Source organism: Dermacentor silvarum, chromosome 6 (assembly GCF_013339745.2).
Source record: "Dermacentor silvarum isolate Dsil-2018 chromosome 6, BIME_Dsil_1.4, whole genome shotgun sequence".
NCBI lineage: Eukaryota > Metazoa > Arthropoda > Arachnida > Ixodida > Ixodidae > Dermacentor > Dermacentor silvarum.
Window position 1 is genome coordinate 10,994,851 of NC_051159.1, and position 9,380 is coordinate 11,004,230.

The 9,380-nt window shown below is 43.5% G+C and overlaps 1 long non-coding RNA gene across 1 annotated transcript in view; it reads left to right on the forward strand.

The window, feature by feature from the left end:
* The window catches only part of LOC119455285 (uncharacterized), a 7,390-nt gene extending 587 nt beyond the window's left edge, over positions 1–6,803 (forward strand). The window contains exons 2-5 of the long non-coding RNA XR_005192879.2: positions 1–35; positions 454–474; positions 608–630; positions 6,770–6,803. The exon at positions 1–35 is cut by the window's left edge and continues 11 nt beyond it. This is a non-coding gene — a long non-coding RNA (uncharacterized LOC119455285). The remainder of the gene's footprint in view (positions 36–453; positions 475–607; positions 631–6,769) is intronic.
* The last annotated feature ends 2,577 nt before the right edge of the window (positions 6,804–9,380 follow it).

Consider the following 9,380-nt stretch of genomic DNA (forward strand, 5'->3'; position numbering starts at 1 on the left):
CGGCCGGTTACTTCGATACGTCGAGCCTCATCGAAGTAAGTAACTTCTTACTATTCCATCACTTTTGCCGCAGTGCAAAGTAGGGAGTTCTGGCGGGCTAGTTGGCTCATAGCTTTTAGACGTTTATATAACTGCGCGAAAAAACGAGGACACACGAAAGAAACACACACGACATTACAAACGCAGACTGTTTCTTTCGTGTGTCCTCGTTTTTTCGCGCAGTTATATAAACGTCTAAAACCGTAGTGCAAAGCCAGTTTCTTATTTGTGTTGGAAGTATATGTGGGTTAGCAATTCATAAGGTTCATCCTTAGCCAATTTTGCAATCGCCAAGTCTGTAGTGTCATGTATTGAAATGTGGTATATATATATATATATATATATATATATATATATATATATATATATATATATATATATATATATATATATTCTTTCCTTTCTCTTTTACAGTTCGAAACACTTATTGATGAGGTAAGTTGTGCTACACCTCCATTTTACTACCATCCTGCTAAAAAAAAAAAAAAAAAATCATATTTCATTGCTGAACAAGTTGTGTAATGAGAGCTAAATGTATCTTATGTGTGCATTTGCATTCTTATTCCAGCAGTCATCTAGCGAGCCCAAAAGGTAAGCACACCCCAGTTTTTTCTTCAGTAATTGTGTAGTACTTGCCAAAATTTTTAACCATCATGGGTGCTAGACCATGTCGCAGCAAAGGCGCATTGTCATTAAAGTTCTTTTTCTTCCAACCCCTGCTGTTTAAAAACAATACGTAGTACAAGTTCCAAATGCTCAGATTAGATGAAAGAGAAAGCTAAAATTGTCAGCGAGGCATCAAGGTTTTAAGCAGCAGAAGCAGGGCCGAAGACCTTGCTTCGGCATGGCTTACCTCTCTCGCGGTCTCTGCAATGCATTAATTTAAGGTGTCAGAATTGAAGTATCCTTTTAAAGACTTGTGTTGCTGTGGTGTGCTTTACTACTAAAACCACCTATTTACGACATTTTTTTTTTCCTTGTGGTACTGTTGTGATGACATAAAGATTTTAAGTCTCAAGATAAAGAGTGCGACAGTAATGATCTTCCTTGGCCCACATTTGGTAAACGTCGTAGAGAGAGGTGATGTAGTTCATGGTATGAAGAGACAGGCGTACAAAACGTGGACACCAAAAGAATGAGGACTACACAAACGCCATGCCTTGTTTCAGTGTTTTGTATGCGTGCTTTTCCGTACCGTCAATCCCTACCAACTTGATGTGGGCTCAGCATCCATTATGTTACCTGTTTTTCTGCTTGATGTTCTGCTGAAACCTTTTGTTATGTGAGCTGAAATCTATGAACATGCTTATGAAATGTGCTATTTGCTTCACAGTAGCTGGCTAATCTTCAGGTAAAAATTTTTTATAACTTTTTCTCTATGCATGCTCTAGACGTGCCTTCACGCATAAGCAAGTGTAGCTATGCTATCAGCGACATCATGCTAGCGAGTGTTCAGCCACAGACACGGCGAACAATGCTCTGATCCACAGGTGAAAAAACTGTTCTACAGGTGTGAATGGGCTATGAGCGCTAGCCCGCGTGCATGCATGATCCAATTTTTAGCTTCCCCCGAAGGCTGCCAGAGGGCACTGGGATGCAGTTCAACCACAGCTGCCATGTTCCAATTACTTTAGTATGCACCTGTACATAAAAGAACCCTGGGTGGCCAAAGTCAATATGAAGCTCTCCATCAGGGTTGCTTTGGGGCATTAAACTATAAATCAGATGGAACGCAATGCTCAGCCTTCTTCATTTTAATTAAATGTATGTAGTTTTTTATTGTTCTCCTGCAAAAAACTGGGGAATTTTTTCATGCTATTGTGGAGGTAGTGCAGTGTAGTGCTTTACCCGCCACAGTGGCTTAGCGGCTATGGTGTTGTGCTGCTAAGCACAAGGTCGCGGGATGAAATTCATCCCGTTGGAGGTTCCAACTCCAAATGTGATTCAAAGGCAGGAACCAAGCAGGTTTTAGTAAACATTTAAAAGTAGTCCTATCAAAGTCAGTTAGCGCAAGGTTCGTGTTCATCTAAGAGGTGGGATTTCTTTATTAATCCGCCATGGTGGCCTGGTACCTATGGCGTTGCACTACTAAGCACGAGATCATGAGATGAAATCCCGGCCACGGCAGCCGCATTTCGATGGGGGTGAAATGCAAAAACGCCCGGGTACCGTGCATTGGGTGCACATTAAAGGACCCCAGGTAGTCAAAATTCATCCAAGGTCGTCTTCTGCCGCATGCCTCATAATCAGATAGTGGTTTTGGCACGTAAAACCACATAATTTAATTTGTAATTTCTTATTGTGGGAGGCCAGACAGCAATTACTATGTGCAACAGTAGCGGTCAACATGACATTTCTGATGCCAAATATGTTTCCCTGGTTGCTGTGTTGGGCAGGCACATGGTATAGCAGAGGCAAGAGGAGAATAAACTGCTAGCCTGTGTTCTGTCTTGTTCACTTTATTGCTGCTTCTTTTGCTTGTTCGTACCCTGTGGTGCCCTTAAGTTGTGATGTGTAGTCATCCTTCCACATTTAACTACCTTGCAAGCCTATATTTTCTGCAGTCAACACCTGTTGGGTTGAGAAAGCTGTTTAAAGGGACCCTGAAATGATTTTGGCGATTTTGTACAAACGTACTGAGTCGCTAGAGTAGGTCCTTCTGATCATTAATTGACGCATCTAAGTGCTCTAAGTAAAGATTGTAATTTATTATAAGGTTTTTAAAAGCTACATCGCTACCGCTCGCAGCATGCCAATCGGCAGAGTTTTCAGCCGCCCCTGACCAAGTGACGTACGCGATTTGACCATATACAGTAACGTCAGTAGGGCGAGCTATCCGATTGGCTGCCCAAGGCACGTCATCGATAATTTTTCCAATATTATGGTGAACAAATGCTGTTCGTAATAGTTCAGATTTTAGTTAACTTGTTTCTATAAAAAGAATGTAACAGAAAGACAATGCACAAGGACATGTATCACTACACTAAAAGCACTTCCGGCCCACAGAAAGTTTCGCCTGCTCGTGTTACAACGTGCTCTGTGTTGACGAGAGCTGCGCAGTCAGTGTTGGTCTCGTTCTTTCTTTTCGCGAACACCATGGTTCGCCCTTGTTGCATTGTGGGCTTCAAACGTAGCGATAGGCGGCATGTCAAGTGGCGACATCGTGCCCCTCTGTAAGGCAGCGTACGAGCGGAGTGGCTGCAGCGCATCGGACTGGCTGTATTCAAACGGCGCCAGCATCTACGCGTTTGTGGCCATCACTTCACGCCGAAGGATTACTACCACAATAGAGTTTAGCGTGTCCGGTATTCGGGTAAACGCAAGCGCAAGTGTACTGGGCATTTTACGTGAGAACAGAGGTGCAAACGTGAACTGCTTGCACGGTGCTGCCACCTGGCGGCACAAAGCTCAACCAGACAAACACAGAACTAGTATAGCAGTAACCAAGTGTATTCTACTTTGCTGCTGGCGAAAATTTTCGGCAGGAGTGTAATCTTGAACACGTCTTTTTGTATGTTTAAGATGTTTTACACTTGGTTACAGCAATATTAGCTCTGTATTTGGCTGGTTAAGCTCTGCGCCACCAGATGGCTGGACCGTGCATGCCGATCAGGCCACTCACGCACGTCTACTAAGCTCCTTCATCACAGTGGTATGGAGGGGCTTTAGTTTATGCCTCTGCCTATCCGTCAAAGCGCCCAGCTCCCCTGTGGTTACCGGAATACCGGACATGCTTGGCGCTACGACAGAATGCTCGCAACGCACGCTGCTTGATCGCTCTCGCTAGGGATCGACGGCCAGGTGGCTAGCGGAGAGGTTGGAGAGCCTTTGTGCGCTGGCTCCAAGACAACCAGAAGTAGACGACATGACGTCACATCATGATGTAGAGCCAGCGAAAGTGTGAGCTTAGCCCTGATCACTCGGCGAACGAGTTGAGGAGAAAATGCATGGCTAGGGCGGAGGGTAACTTGTAATCATCCATAGCTCTCTTACTAAGAGATGCTTCACTTAAATTGTGACGCGAATGTTTTACTGTAGCTGTACCCTACGTATCTACAGAATTTGTCCGAACTGTTTCAGGGGCCCTTTAACTGATCGAGATTAATGTAGATTGCAACATGTCTTCTCTCGATCAATCATTGCTCGAGGCGATCTGATGCTTTGCTCAATTCGCCTCGAGGATACTTCATTGCATCCGGCCGGGTGCTTCTGGCACAGGTGCGTGCCTGGGAAATGCTGTTCCCATGGAGCGGCGCTGTCTAGCTAACACACCACTGCTACCTTTCAGCTTTCAAAAGTGTCTAATGGTCTGCACTGTACATGCTGATCCCTCAGCTTAGGTCAGTTTATTGTGTGCTGCTGTGAATTCTCCAGTTTCGAAGCTTCTATACCATAGTAGTGGTCATCTTCATCCAGTTTTTTTTTTTTTTTTTCAGAAACTGTAGAAAAAACAGAGAGCTCATGTGCAGAGTTTGTTGCAGAATAAGAAAACTATGGCAGGTGTCTTCATTAAGTCATAATTAGGGTTGTTCGTTTTCGGGTAAAACCCGATTTTGCCCGATTTTTACACCCCGAACATGTTCCAGGAGAATCGGGTTAAACTCGATTTCTCCCCGAATTCAAAAACCACATAAACCCCCCCCCCCCCTTTTTTTTTTTTTTTTTTGCGATGCACGGAGTTTGCGGTTGGTTTAGAGTGCAGAATGTTTAGACACATGAAGCGTCTGTTGAGCGAGTCATTTGATCACTACCAGCCTCTCTCATTTATGTGACCGACGACATGGATATACTTCACGACGAGTTTAACCTGGACTTGCTGGAAGCAAGCCTCACTAACACAGCTGTCGAGTTCATTGAGCATGGGCATGACTATACCGCTCGCTATCCCAGGCTGGTAAATTCTGCTCTGACATTGTTGCACCTATCCCTAGTTTTAATGCGTTAGCGGGAGCTTGTCATACCTTGTGATTAAAAAAAAAAAATGCATGTAGCGTCTTAGTGCATTTCTAAATTTAACCTGTAAAAACCTGAATTTCGGAATGGCTCCACAAAAAAACCCAATTTCTCCCCGATTACCAGCTTGAAAAATAGCACCTGATTTTTACCCCAAATTTTTAAAAAATATATAAAACCCAAAAACGAACAACCCTATTCATAATGTACATGTGTACGTGAAGTTTCAGCATTGAGTTGCACAACTTATATTAATTCTAGATTTCTCAGATTGACAGTTTTTGTACTTTGCTTCTTTAGAGGAGTACTGACATTAAAATCTTAAAATTTTTTCTTTGCTTTGTTAAGTAGCTATCGGCTTTGTAATTACGGGGATGAATCCACGTTTTTTTCAAGAGTGCAACAAATAATTAAGTCGCCTTCTCTGCAACCAGTTCAATACAAAGGCCAACTGCAGTACAGCTTTGGACGTGAAGCTGGGGGTCGGTTGCATCATGGAAATTAGAGGTAGTAGTCATGTAGTATCACAAACCACTCATGCATGCTTGTCAGCCAAGGGCAGTGGTTTAAAACCACACAATGAGCATGTTGCTGATAGTTGGCCATGTGCCGCCATATCAACCCTTTCATTCTTATCCAGTTTTTCCACATTCTACACGGGTTAAGCCTGGTCCTTTGCTGTTGCTTGAATGCGATGGCTTTCTTTGACCTTTTCTTTCTTCTTATACCACCGAGGGCTAGTGCACTTACCTGAAGGCAGGCATGGTCACGGTGTGAATGCAGGCATCAGTGGTATGTGGCACTGCGTAACCACCACCTCCTGTATCTATGATGTAACCAGCCATCTGCATCACGTCTGAAGCTGCGTTGAACTTGACACGGGGGGTATTCTGACCTGGTCATATTAAAAAACTAAAGTATCTTTTTGTTGCACTTGCAAGGATTTGAGGCTTTGTACCATTATTGCTTGGTGAACAGCTGTAATAAAAAAACAAAGAAAGAACAACACATTTTCATGTCAGTACTTCTTTAAGAACCCGCATTTAATTTAGAGGTTCAGTAGCCACTAGAGACCCGCCTTGGTAGCTCACTGGCTGTGGTGTTGCACTGCTGAGCAAAGGTCACGAGTTCGATCCCAGCCACAGCAGCCACATTCCAACGAAGGTGAAACGCAAAAAGGCTCATGTACCATCACGCATTGGGTGAACGTTGAAAACTAGAGGTGGTCTAAATTAATCGGAGCTCTCCACTACGGTGTCCCCCATAACCCACTGTGTAGTTTTGAAATGTTAAACCACGCAATTAAATTTAGGTTTAATGCCACTAGTGAGTAAGAAGATTTCTTTCCTAACATTAATTAGTACGGTTGCTGCAATACATTTGGAATTTTGGAAGAGCTTCCTATTTGTGTCAGTAAACTTTCTAACGAAAACACTTTTTCATTGAAGGAATCTAAAAACTATACAGGACACTTGGATCCATGGAAAGATATTATTTAATGAAAAGAAAAAAAAGTGAAATTTGCTTGCACAAATGCATGTGCCATAATTCATGGGGTTACACTACTACCATAGTCCCTCAATATACTACTTTGTAAAGGACTAGATTCATGCAGGTGGCTGCTGTTTTTTTTTTTTTTTTCTTTAGTGGGCTATATCGTTGCAGTGACGCTCCTTTTGCAGCCTTCTCTTGGTGCTGACGGGCTGCTTGTTGCTTTAAAAAAAAGCCTCTCTTGCTTGTGTCTCATGCAGTTTCTCCTTATTCTCTCTCCTCTCAGTATGTCATCCTGGCTAAACTTTAAAAAGGGCAAGGTATGTTCTGCTGTATCCTTGTGTGCTTTTTCTATGTGTGCTCTATGCTGCATGTTCGCTTTCTCATGCTTGAATTACTTATCGTGCAAGGCCTCTGTTTTGAGGCATGACTGGGTTTGATGTTTACCTTGTGTTTTACTTGCTGCTGTGGAGGTTGCAGGCTTATGACCTAGGAATGCTCAACACGTAACATATATCCATGAGACTTTATATTAATTTGATTGCACATTTTATTAATATTTCATAATTACATTTCATAATGCTAGAATATGATTCTTGCGCCCGTATTCATAGATGTGCCTCAGCTCTGCCTAGTGTAGGACAGCGCTGCCTCTCGAATGAAGTTGTCACTGTGCTTTGCAATCCTCAGCCATTCCTACGCTACATAATTGTCTGAAAAATGCACCTTCACTCTGAGTACATAATTATAGCTTAGGAATTGCCAATTAATGTTCTTGAAGAATAGTTATTGCTCCGTTGAAGGGGAAGGGGGTCAGCTCTGCCTTTTACATGGCAGAGTTGAACTAAATTAAAGAACAAAGAAACTCCAACGAAAATTCATTTTTATTTTAAAAACCCTATGTTTCGGAGCCCGACTGGCTCCTTCTTCAGGGGCGAGATAGCATGAGATGTAGCAGTGCTTATATGCGTTTTTTTAACGCTTTGACAGGAGCGCTGACATTTCTTGCAGTTGGAGTTTCTCTTTTTGCAGTTTTCTTTATTCTTTTATTCAGTTGTTCTCAACCAGGCAGATATCTGCCGAATGTTTACTTTAGAGTTGAACTAGGTTTGTGAGTGCGGGGGTTCTCAAATGTAAGCATGGCTGCCAACCTGGTGTTTCACAAGAAAAAGAAGCAAACATCAATGTAACTGCTAAATGAATTGCGTCAGAGCCCGTCGATCATGTCTGTGATAGTGCGACACTGTTAGTAAGCTATTTCATTGAAAGGGAGCATGCAAAATTGCAACAAACAAGAAGTTGACTTCCCTTAGTTTTCAAATATGCTTAGCCCCACCAATCTTAAACTGACATTTGAGGTAACATGCTGCTCAGTACAGGTTTCACAGATCTTGCCATATGACTGTCATGCAAGATTTTTCTTTTTTTTATGCACGTGAAAGCATTGTATGCCCCATTACGCGAAAATTCATCTGCGTAGTCAGCATAACCAAAAAATGGTACCAAAAATAGCCAACGGCGCAAAGAGTACAAACACATCACAAAACGCTTGGACTGACTTCAAATTTCCTGAGGATGTTCCTGTAAAGAAAGTAAATTAATGGCTTTGAAAAGAAACTTTGGTAAATTTCGGTCTGAGTGGGAATCAAACCCAGACCTCTGGGGTGCGAGACGAGCATGCTTCCCCCGATGCCACAGTGGCTACACGGTTCTCGTTGACCTAAAGATGTGCCTACTGCATTGTCATTGCACACGTCACGTTGCAGCCAATGGGGAGGAGGTGGCGCCACCTCATGAGTGTATAAAATAAAAAGCATTAATGTCCAATTCAACAGCGCTGAGCAGTCCGAGTTATGAACGCCTCGCAGCCAAGCGAGTGCGTTGAGACGCTTGCCGCTTTTTGATTTGGCCTTACCGAGCCACAATTAGAACACAGGCGAGAGCTTGCACGGACAAGGAATGCGCGGAAAATGACATTTCACCAAAGAGACTGTAATGCTTTCACATTCCCACACGTAAGCAGTCTTAAGGGTCTCTGCCGATTTTTTTTCTTTCTTTCTTTCTTCTCCATTGTTGCAGCGTTTTGTTCCCTAGGTGTATAAGTTTGGCAGTATCGCCCCTTCACCCCACTATATTCTCTTTATATCCATCCACATGTTACCTATCAGAAAATATAAAGGGCTTTTTTTTCAGACTTGGACGCGCTCTGACAGCTACAATTAAAGAGTTCATGCATTTGCAGTTGTCTGCTTGTTTTCCTGAATCACAAGGTCCCTTGTAAGATAGAAGAATCTAAACAGTGGAGCACAACGATACAACATGACTTGTGAAGTAATACTTTAAGGAGCCCTGCAACATGTTTTGAACATTATATAAAATAAACCTGCTTAGTCACGAGACAATACTTTCATAAACGTCTGTTCTTGTGCTCACCCCCGCAGGGGCGTCTGCGTAAGCAGGCGTTTGGTGCGTTGCGACACCACGTACCCGAGCACATGAGGGTTGGACCCTCCCGCGTCTAACCGTGCGCGGCTTAGCCGTGTCCGGGGAAAAGGGGATCCTGGGGGTTGAGCCGATGCCGGGTGTTTGGACCTCTACGGCCCCTCGGCGGAGGCAACACACCTCTTTGGCCTCTGCTTCACGTAGACGGCACCCCCGGACTGACCCACCCGGGGGAAACTGGTGGTCGCCTTTTCCTGTCCCCCTCTCCAACCTTTTGCTTTCCTATCTCCTTTCTTTTACTCTCCTATCATCTCTTCTTTTCCGTCACTTCCTAATTTTCACAGGCGGCTTGGGTTAACCTTGTGTATGTGCCCTCCCTTGGGTATAATATATTAGGTTATAGTGGCAATGTACGGTTGGCGCCTGCAGCCTTACGCGTTAAGTGCTGCAGCGTC